This window comes from Moschus berezovskii, chromosome 14 (assembly GCF_049115385.1).
Source record: "Moschus berezovskii isolate FMDL1 chromosome 14, NW_MosBer_1.0, whole genome shotgun sequence".
Taxonomy (NCBI): Eukaryota; Metazoa; Chordata; class Mammalia; order Artiodactyla; family Moschidae; genus Moschus; species Moschus berezovskii.
In genome coordinates this window covers 88,861,438-88,872,475 of record NC_142473.1, presented here as the reverse complement: position 1 = coordinate 88,872,475, position 11,038 = coordinate 88,861,438, and positions in this window count along the sequence as shown.

Genomic DNA, 11,038 nt, shown 5'->3' with positions numbered 1-11,038 from the left:
TTGCGATCAAAGATGCTGTCGCCCAGCGGTTACCCTCTGGCTGGAGGAAGAGGACCGGGCTAGAGCCCCCTGCCATGTGAGCAGGGTCCAGTCCAGCTGGCTGAATCCAGGGGACCCAGCTGCACGTCCTCCAGTGCTTTACTGGGTGGGGTCGGGGTCAGTGTGGAAGGGGCCTGGGCTCTGTGATCCCAGGCTGCGTGGCCTCGGGCAAGTTGCTGAACCACTCTGAGCATCAAGCTCTTCACCAGCAAAACGAACATAAGAGTAACACGTACCTCATAAGATTGTTGGCTCAAGAAATAACGTTCATGTTTGAATGCAAATGCCACAATGTGAGCACCGGGCCCCAGCAGCCGCGACGACTGGGGCCCTAGCAACCTCTTCAAGAGGACACACTCACCTTGTAAAAGCAGACTTAGGAAGACAAGTGCTTCAGGATCTTTTCTGGATTTATGTTATTCACTCCAAAACTGAATCCAGGAGGTACCAGAAAACTACACTAATGCGATTTATAATTTAAAGAATTATTTAAAAGAGCATAAACATTTAAGAACATTTAGATACAAACCATACCAACTTTCAACCTCTGGCCTTCGGGGTGTTCTTCAGTCACTAAGTCGCATCCCACTCTTTGCGACCCCCGGACGGCAGCATGCCAGGCCTCCCTGTCCATCATCAACTCCTGCTGCTGCTGCTGCTGCGAAGTCACTGCAGTTGTGTCCAACTCTGTGCGACCCCATAGACGGCAGCCACCAGGCTCCCCCATCCCTGGGATTCTCCAGGCAAGAACACTGGAGTATCACCAAGTCCCAGAGCTTGCTTAAACTCATGTCCAGCGAGTCAGTGATGCCACATGGCCATCTCATCCTCTGCCTCCCTCTTCTCTTTCTTCCCTCTGGGGTGAGCTAAGCAATTTCCTATTTGCAGGAGCCAGCCTTCCTTCCCAGCCCCTCTGGGGTCTCACACTCCCCTCGTGTGCTGGCTGCAGGCGGGGCTCTGACCACAGCGCCATCACTCCCTCAGAATGTGTCTCATTTTCTCTGGTCAGAGGCTGTGATGGCTCCCCGTCTCTCCTCTGGTCAGGGGCTGTGATGGCTCCCCGTCCCTCCTCTGGTCAGGGGCTGTGATGGCTCCCCGTCCCTCCTCTGGTCAGGGGCTGTGATGGCTCCCCGTCCCTCCTCTGGTCAGATGCTGTGATGGCTCCCCGTCCCTCCTCTGCTCAGGGACTGTGATGGCTCCCCGTCCCTCCTCTGCTCAGGGGCTGTGATGGCTCCCCGTCCCTCCTCTGCTCAGAGGCTGTGATGGCTCCCCGTCCCTCCTCTGGTCAGATGCTGTGATAGCTCCCCGTCCCTCCTCTGGTCAGGGGCTGTGATGGCTCCCCGTCCCTCCTCTGGTCAGATGCTGTGATGGCTCCCCGTCCCTCCTCTGCTCAGAGGCTGTGATGGCTCCCCGTCCCTTCCTCTGGTCAGAGGCTGTGATGGCTCCCCGTCCCTCCTCTGGTCAGATGCTGTGATGGCTCCCCGTCCCTCCTCTGCTCAGAGGCTGTGATGGCTCCCCGTCCCTTCCTCTGGTCAGAGGCTGTGATGGCTCCCCGTCCCTTCCTCTGGTCAGAGGCTGTGATGGCTCCCCGTCCCTTCCTCTGGTCAGAGGCTGTGATGGCTCTCCGTCCCTTCCTCTGGTCAGAGGCTGTGATGGCTCCCCGTCCCTTCCTCTGGTCAGAGGCTGTGATGGCTCCCCGTCCCTCCTCTGGTCAGAGAGTGGTGGTTCCCAGCCCCTTTCTCTGGTCAGATGCTGTGGTGCCTCCTGGTCCCTTCTTTCATCACTTTGGACTTGCTTGCTCCTGGGTTCCCCTCTCAGGTGAGGGCGGTCTTCTCTCAGTCCCGTCCTATCAGCCCTGAAACAGGGCCAGAATCTGTCATTGAAAACACTCGCTCTGATGCTCTGTCATCAGCTCCCTCCTGCTCTCAGGGAGTCCACGTGGGCGCCTCCACTCAGGACTCTTTGCCCTCCAAACACGCTGGCGGAGGGAAGGAGGCTCAGCCTGTGACGGGAGCGGGTGCAGAGCACGGTCCACAGCAGGCAGCGGTGGTCAGGGGTGGGGTGGGCTGGGATCCCCGCTGCTAGGCCTGCCCAGGTGTGGCTCTGGCTGCTCCCCAGGAAGGCACGGGCTCCAGAGACAAGCGCAGGTGGGCCCACAGGGCCTTAGGGGTGCGGGAGCCCCTCCCAGGAGCACGGTGCCCCCTGCCCGCACCCCTGGGCCAGCACCTGAGCCCGCCTGGACGGGACAGGAGACAGTGGGATGCCCCCACAGCTGTGCCCCCCACGTCCACTCCTGGTCTGGGTATACACATCCAGAGCCCAGATTCTTGTACCTGTAGGTCAGAGTTTATGAACTTGCTTAATTTAGCTTTTAATTCCGTATAGGTTCAAATGACTAGCAATTGATTTTCATAATGGATGTTTCCTTCTTATTCAGAGAGAAGGAAACAGCCTAGGTCCCTGGAGCATGTGGAGGGAAGGAAGGGGCACCTTATCAGCCAGAGATCGGACGTGTGACCACATCAGGGATTTGGGAGTCATATGGCCAGGTCACCAGTCCTGCAGCCTGTATTGTTTTCAGTCCATTTTAGATCAACCTTCCTTCTCCCTTGGGGACCATTAGGGACCCCTCCCCAATAAAATACACCCATGGGAGTAAATTCTTGACACTTGGGAAGGTCTCATGGAGGACAACCTAAATCTGCCTCGCTCTGAAAGGTTCTTATTCTCGCATTTCATCCTTATGGAGCGGGCCCCAACTGTTATTTGATACTGAAGTCTGGAAAGTGTGGGCTAAACTCCTATGTGAAGCCCCAGCAGTAAATTACAAAAGGAAACAATTCCAGTAGCCATCAGTGCTGTGAGGGGCCTTTGTCTTAACTGAAGAATATCTTTCTCAGAGCCCATCTGCCATCCCACCGCTTCCCTCAGTTTCTAGGTGGGAGGGGAATAAGGAGAGCTTTGTGCAGAAAGGAAACGGGCACGGAAACAACCTCGCGTGTTCTGCTACAGGGGATATTAACAAAACTGCCCTTAGTGCAAAGCACTCCTCTTAGACCAGCTTAAGGCTGCAAGAAGGAGCCTCCCAGGTGTGAGTAGAAGCAGGCATGTTTTCAGTGGGTAATGAATGAGAAAAGTCAAGTCTAAACTAGGGAGCGGCAATCTCAGTAGTTAAGCTTTAAATGAAGATGCTGTTGCCTGGGAGCTTAGGTGACAAAGACTTGTTGGAACGGGGGCTCCGAGGAGGTGCCCACAGAGGGGAGGGCGGAGGGGCCTGACTGCCCAGAGGAGGACGGGTGGGACAGTGCAGGCAGGGGTCCTGGGAGCCGCGGACCCCAGCTCGGCAAGGGCACCCTTGTGCAGCCTTCATTTTGGGGCCTCAAAGTTTCCGCCAGGAAGAAGTGACCCAACAAATGGGTGGTGATCCTGGGAGGGGAAAGGCAGGTGCAATCCTTTGCCTACAGCTCCCCGGGGGCTCAGGTTCCCTGACCTTGGATCCCTGGTCGGGGGTGGGGGTACCACCTCCTGAGAAGGGGGCAGGGCCCTCTGGGGAGCACCTGCTCCACCAGGGCCTCATCCCTCCCCCCTCCCCTCCCCCTCCCCTCCCCCTCCCCCTCCCCTCCCTGCCCTCCCCCCTGCACTCAGCTCTCTCCCCCAGACCGCATTCCAGGCCCCAGGCTGGGAGCAGAGCCAGGGAGCACGTGGGTGGCATCGGCTGTCTTCCAGCATCTGCCTCCTCCCGCCTCCCCCCAGCCCTGCTCCTCTTTGCCGTGCGCTTTCTCTTTTCCTCCTCTCGAGGTCCGTCCTCAGTGCTCCCTCCCCACCTCACAAAGCTTGCAGACCCCCTTCTGCGGCGCCACCCCTCTGGCTGAAACTCTACCAAGGTGGCACCAAACTGTCCTCATGTGACCCAAGCCACTTCAGTCCGCACCCCTCTGGGCGAGCGCTCACAGCCCAGCTCCCCCTCCAACCTCTGAACCCTGGCACTAGGAGCAGCGGAGGTCACAGTGCCGGCCCCCACCTCCCTCCCGGCTGTGACCGTCAGGGTTCCACGGGCCCCCTCCCCACCTCCAGCACAGCCCCTGCCAGTGAGGACCGGGTTCCCTGGAATGACGCCCTGCCTGGTTTTCAGGAGCTTCCTCTGCTGGACAGTTCCCACCCCTCCTGCCCATTTGTCACCAGGCGCATCCCTTAGGGACTTCCCGGTGGCTCAGCAGGGCCTGCAATGTTGGAGCCACACGAGGTGCAGGCTCAATCCCTGGGTCAGAAGATCCCCTGGAGGAGGGCATGTCTCCCCACTGCAGCGTTATGACCTGGAGATCCCGTGGACAGAGGAGCCTGGCGGGCTACAGCCCATAGGGTTGCATAGAGTCAAACACAGCTGAGCACGCACACACACAGTCCTTGAGACGTGCAGGGTCCTTGCATGTCTCCCTGAGAGGACAGGTTAACAGCAGCCTCAAAGGCACATCTCCCAGGTCCCTGGGATCCGAGGGCCAATTTACTTGACTCCCCCCGCAACCTCTCGGCTCTATCACTTACCACCTCTGGCCTCCCCACCAGGGAAGAACAAAAACCAAAATCAATGAATCCTGGAGATCTCTCCTCCCTGAAGGCTTCCAGGATGCAGGATGTCAGGCGTGGGGAAACCCTGAGAAACCAGCTAGTGCACAACCCACGGTTCACAGCTGGGAAGCTGAGGCCCAGCTGGCCTGAGAACCCAGAGACCACCCAGCGGTGGGCCAGAGCCGAGCACGTGGCCCCCGAGACCACCCAGCGGTGGGCCAGAGCCGAGCACGTGGCCCCCGAGACCACCCAGCGGTGGGTCAGAGCCAAGCTCGTGGCCCCCGAGACCACCCAGCCATGAGCCAGAGCCGAGTGCACGGACCCCAAGACCACCCAGAGGTGGGCCAGAGCCGAGGACGTGGCAGGGTGGGGCTCCAGGGCCCTCCCTGCGTGCTCCCCCCCGGCTGCCTGCCCCCTCCCCACCTCCCAGGCAGGGCACCTAAGCATGGAGTGTCTTCAGCCTCAGCGAGCAGAGCCGGGTTCTGCTGTGGGCAGACTCAGGCCGGCTGTGACTCCAGCGTCCAGCCACGGGCAGCTGTCCTGCTGGACGGCCCGCCCCAGCTCCACCTGATCCCGGCACTGACTGCGTGCCTGGGATGGTGTTGTGTGACAGTTCTGGGCCCCCGCCTCCAGTTAACCATCGTGGAGACTGGCCGTCACCCCCGACCCTGAGGCTGCGGGGTCCCGGGAAGAAGGCCTCTTACGCAGAAAGCGCCTCAGCTCTGTGTATTCAGACCTGCCCTGGACAGTGGGGACCGCTCTCCACCCTCGCCCCCAGCCCCTCCTACCAGGAAGGCCAGGCCCCTCCGGAGGGAGGCCCACCATCTCCCACATGTGGCCCGGCGGGCCTTTTCTTTCTCTGGACGCCCTTCTCCGTCAGCACCATGCTGACCACCCAGGGCCCTGGAGCTACCACTGGAGGAACCTCCCAGAGGGTTGGGGGAACATGCACCCTGACTTCTCTCTACATTCCCCCCACCTTCACATGTCTCTGGGCCAAAGTGTAGCGAGCAGGGCGGTCCCATCACCCTCTCCTCCAACCCTGCAGGCTTCACACCAAATCCAGAGCCACAGTCAGGGACCCAGCTGGCTGGGGACAGACACGCGTCTGGTCGCGTGCAGTGCAGGGTGCAGAAGGCAGATCCACGGTCAGCGGCTGGGCCAGGTCTGCAGGGGGCTGGGTGCTGGCCAGAGAAGATGAGAGGTCCGGATCCAAGGCGTCCCTCCCGGGAGGCTCAGAGCTGGCTCGTGACCCAGAGGCCCCTCTGAGAACACAGCCTCTGTCTCTGGGCAGTGGGGTGGTCGTGAAGGCCTCTGTGCAGGGACAGCCCAGTTCAGAGCTGGTTTTAGCCGAGTTACTTTGGCAGCAGAGGTCTGAGATGCCAGGATGCTCCAGGAGAGGCCACCAGGGGATGCCGGAGTCCTGGCTTGCAGCCCATGTCCCAGCCTCGGGCACTGAAGCCAGGGTACTGTGGGGAGCCCTGGGCCAGACGTGCGGAAGGCCAGTGCCCACCCCCCGGGATTTCCCGGGAAGCAGAGCCTGCAGGGGGGCCCCCCCACGGCCCACACGACTCCCAGGTCCTCCTGTCCCACGTCCAGGACCACAGCCTTCCATGCCCTTGAGGGGAAGCGTGTGACCCCGGTCCCCTGCTGCCTGTCCCACGTCCAGAGCTCAGCCCCTGCTGCATGCCCTGTAAGATCCTGGGACTTCTCGGGTGCTTCACTCCAGCTCCTGTGAGAAGACCTCCCGGTCCCTGAGGCATGGGCATGGCCCCTCTTGACCTCCTGGCTCACCAGGCTGCTTCAGTGTCAGTGCCGGGAGGACAGCATCTGGGTGAGGGAGGCATACAGGGAGGAGGGGATAGGGAGGGTGGTGGGGAAGAGGCTGGGCTGTCCTCTGCAACCTGTGACCTTGTCCTGTGACTTTTGACCTTGTGACCTGTGACCAGCCAGCCTGCAAATTCCCGATGGCATTGCTCCTTCAGGTCTGACCTTGGAAGCTCCCCTTAGACACAAATCAGTCTCCCCAAGGAGGAAACAGTAATGGCAACACCGTGTCCCTGAGACCCTCCCACCAGACATCGCCTTGAGGTGGGAGAACTTGCTGCCTCTTTTGCAGCAGAGCCGCCGGCAACAGGGAGGGGGGAGATGCCTGTGCCACAGGGCCGTGGGGGGCCGTGGCTGACCCCACTTTTTAACCTCGGAAGGGGCGTCCGCACAGTCCTCAGACCCTCATGGGTTTCACCCGGCTGCCGCCAGGCCCTGGCAAGAGCCAGCGGTTGACTGTAGCGAGCCCCGTGGTCAGACATGGGCTGGAGGCAGAGAGCCCTGCCCGGGCACAGGCTGCAGCTGGGGGCCTGGGCGATGGGTGGGGCTGAAGACAAGGCCCCTCTCCCAGCACTGTCTCCACAGTCCTGCAGGAGCGCTGGGCCGCGACAGAGCCAGCCAGTGCCTGCTGACAGGGAAGGTGGGGGGTGGGTGCGCTGCCTCCAACACGGAAGCTAGACGAGCATTTCCCAGAGCTGAGACCCCAGAAGCAGGGCCACCCCCAGCACTGAGACGGAAGATGGGGCTGTGCCGCAGCCCTGGTGGAAGAGACACCGCGAGCCAGCCTTCATCAGTCCTGTGATGACAAGTCCTGGCAATGGTGCAGTCTGGGCCTCGCTGAGGTTAGATAGGGGTTATCAGCACGCTTGCCACTAATTTACAAGCTTTCCTCAGATGGTAAAGCATATGCCTACAACGTGGGAGACCAGGGTTCAATCTCTGGGTCAGGAAGAGCCCCTGGAGAAGGAAATGGCAACTCACTGCAGTACTATTGCCTGGAAAATCCCTTGGACGGAGGAGCCTGGTAGGCTACAGTCCAAGGGGTCGCGAAGAGTCAGACACGACTGAGCGACTTCACACACAGACACACACACACACACACACACACACACCGCTGATTTATGAGCTAAGGCAATGGGTCAAGCTTCAGGGGCCAGCAAGTAAAACACACAAATATTCCAACTTAAAAGCTACACCCAGACGTGAAGGACGTTGCTGCAGTGATTTTCTCACTGAAATGCTCAGGAGCAAAGGTACCAGACGCCGGTCAGGGTGGAGGGAACCGAGTCTGCAGAGTTCAGCCTCCACTGGCCTGAGGCTGGGAAGCCCGGTTCCTGGTCCCACCTCCCACGTGCGGGGTTGGAGCCCTGCACCCAGCGGGACCGCCTCTCCAGGGCCAGGTCTACAAGGCCAGGACCCTCCCAGGCTGCAGCCAGAGACACAGGGCCAGGCCTGGGAGCCTCCCGGAGGCCGGGGAGCGGCTGCCTCCATCCCTGCCCAGCAGAGTGGCCGTGACGGCGGAGCGGCCATCGGCTCCTTCTCCCCTTTTCTGGATGGCAAGGGGATTGTTTTCCCTGTGGTTTCGTCTCCTTGTCTGTGAGGTGGAGTCTGAGGCGGCTGGAGAGACGAGCAGGCTTTTTGTCCGTGGTTCTCTGGGCCCTCGGGAAGGGCCGGGCAGTACCAGTCACACAGCGCTGAGGGCCGGTCGGGACCTGTGGGGTGACCCAGCAGACACGGCGCCGGCGTCCTGGGCCTCTGTGTGCTCAGTGGCAGGGCCCTGCCCGGCCCGGGTGACGGCCTGCAGGGGACTCCACGGCCAGCCCTGGGCAGCGGTCATGGCCCCGGAGGCCAGCAGGTTTGGTGTGAAGCTTGTGTGGAGACGCGGGTCCTCTTCCCCTCGCCCCTGGGGTGGAGGGCAGTGTGAGCCAGTGTGCCCTCCCCAGCATGAGTCGCAGAGCGAGTGTGAGCAGGTGTAAGCGAGGCCCGCCCCGTGCAGGCCCCAGGCGCTGTCCGGGGTCACGCCTGCAAGTCATCTGAGGGGCGGGTTACGCCAGTGACCCCAAGTGCTGCGAGCGCATGGCCTGTTCTCTCAGTCTTCTCAGCATCTGTGAGACGGGGACAAAGGAGCTACAAACGGGAGTTTCTGAGACTTTAAATGGACCAGCTGTTTAAAAGGTTGTCAGATGCCCGTTGCTGAGGTAATAGAGACGGTCCCTGCGTCTCCGAGACGCCCCGCATCGTTATCATCCTGCGGCGTTGGTGACTGGCCGGAGCCACATCCCAACACAGCTGCTGGGCCCGCCACGGCCCCCGAGTGCATCTTACTGTCACTTTTGTTCTTAGCTCCTGGTATCGGCTAGAGACTCAAGGCCACAGCTGAGGATGGGTCAAGAACCAGGGAGGTTTGCTGCTGCAGCAGCAGGAGCTAGGGACAGGGAGAGCCCGTCCTGCAGAGGTGGAGAGCGGGCAAGGGGCCCCGAGGCCGCAGCCCCAGCCCAGCTCCAGTCCGGGCAGCTCAGGTGCAGCCCCAGGGTGAGCCAAACTCTCTTCTGATAAAGTTTCATTCAGGGAACAGGCTGGATTTGACCGGGGTTGGGGGGAGCGCTGTTTGCTGGCCGCCGGGCTGGGGGGTGAGGAACCGTAGGCAGAAATGCACAACAGACCTCAGGTTCTTGCGTCTTAAAATCCTCATCTTGAAAAGACTCTTTGCAGACCAAGTGTCCTACCAGCCTCCACTCACCGCAGGCCTTCGCTTCCTGACCCAGGCCACTCTCACTCTGCACAGGAACTAGAGGCTCATATCACGGTCCAACGGGGGTTCCTAGGAGATGGAGGTTTGGGCGGCAGGTTGGCTAATATGGGGGACTGGTGGGGGGCGGGCAGGGGACACGGGCATCCCCCGGGGTCCCAGGGCAGGACAGGTGGGCTAGGGGTCAGTCCTCAGCCCTCCAGGAGCCGGTGTCTCCAGCAGGCTTTTAACCTTGGCAATGAAAAACAAGACTTGATGAGCCCCAGAAACTGGCTCAACTCATCAGGTTTATTCCTAATAGAAAACTCACGCTGGGTGAGAGAGCCAGCTGCAGAGAGGGCCCCTGGTTCCAGACGTGAAAGAAAAGGCAGAGATGTGTCCTGACGTTGATGGGTGTTTTCTCCTTCACTACTTCACAGCAGAAGTGAGTTTTAATCATCTTCTCTTTTGTGGGGAAAACATAGCTCTCCAGCCCCAGGAATTTCATTCTTCTCTGGAGGAGGACATTGTTGTTCAGTCTCTCAGTCGTGTCCAACTCTCTGTGACCCCATGGACCGCAGCACGACAGGCCTCCCTGTCCATCACCAACCCCCAGAGTTTGCTCAAACTCATGTCCGTTGATTTGGTGATGCCATCCAACCATCTCATCCTCTGTCGTCCCCTTCTCCTCCTATCCCCAATCCCTCCCAGCATCAGGGCCTTTTCCAATGAGTCAGCTCTTAGCATCAGGTAGCCAAAGTATTGGAGTTTCAGCTTCAGCATCAGTCCTTTCCATGAATATTCAGGACTGGTTTCCTTTAGGATGGACTGGTTGGATCTCCTTGCAATCCAAGGGACTCTCAAGAGTCTTCTCCAACACCATAGTTCAAAAGCATCAATTCTTCGGTGATCAGCCAGGGAACAGCACACTTGTAAGACTTTGTCATCAGTAAGAACTGCATTGCAGAAGCGAGCAGGGCATGCTCACCACGTTCACACACATACACACACACACACACGATGGCTACAGGCTTGGCTCCTTTAAGAGGTCGAGCCAACACTCCTCGGAGAGTTCCTGGTAGTCGGTGCAGTTTGGAGAGGGCAACCTTGTGAGACGCAGCAGGTGAGCGGAGAATAAACATCGTATCTGATGATACAGTCTGAGCAAACTCGTGCAAGACCACTTTTCGGAAGATGTATTTGTCCAGTAGCACATTTAAGATCGATAAGGATGTTGTGGTGTTTATTGAAGGAGTAAAGCATTAATGATTTTGTGTTGGTTGAGGCGTTGGTTCTCTTTCTAACCTACTGACATCAAAAACTCCCTTGTAAGGGGAGGGGCTGACCTTCTCATCACAGGCCTCCCGTCTCCAGAGAAGGAAAAGCAGAGAAGCGATCTCCGAAATCTGCTCACACATTTCCATGGGGCTTGTTCTGGTCAGAAGAACGGGCCCTCCTGGGAGGCAGGGGCAATGATGGGACTCTGCGAGAAACAGCAGTGTGAGGTGGGCACTCCCGCCCTCGGGTTACACTTGGCTGAGGATGGTGCCGCAGCCCTCCTGGGCCTTCCACTGGGCGTCACCACCCCGGCTCCTTGCCACACAGGCCCAGACGCCCAGAGCTCCAGTCTTAGACCCGTGTGCAGCCTGGCCTAGCCAGACGCCCAGAGGACCATGTAGGCAGGCTCCCTGACCGACGGGAGTCAACTCGTATGGGGGCGGAGGACCAGGCATATGTGGAGATCTTCCAAAGCAGGAGCCAGGGTGGGTCAGCTCTGCATGACTACAGACCCGCCCCAGGGTCCCAGGTCTCTGATCCTGATAGTTTCCTCTGAAAGTGTTCCATCAGCCCAGCTTGTGACGGCGCAGATGGCATCCT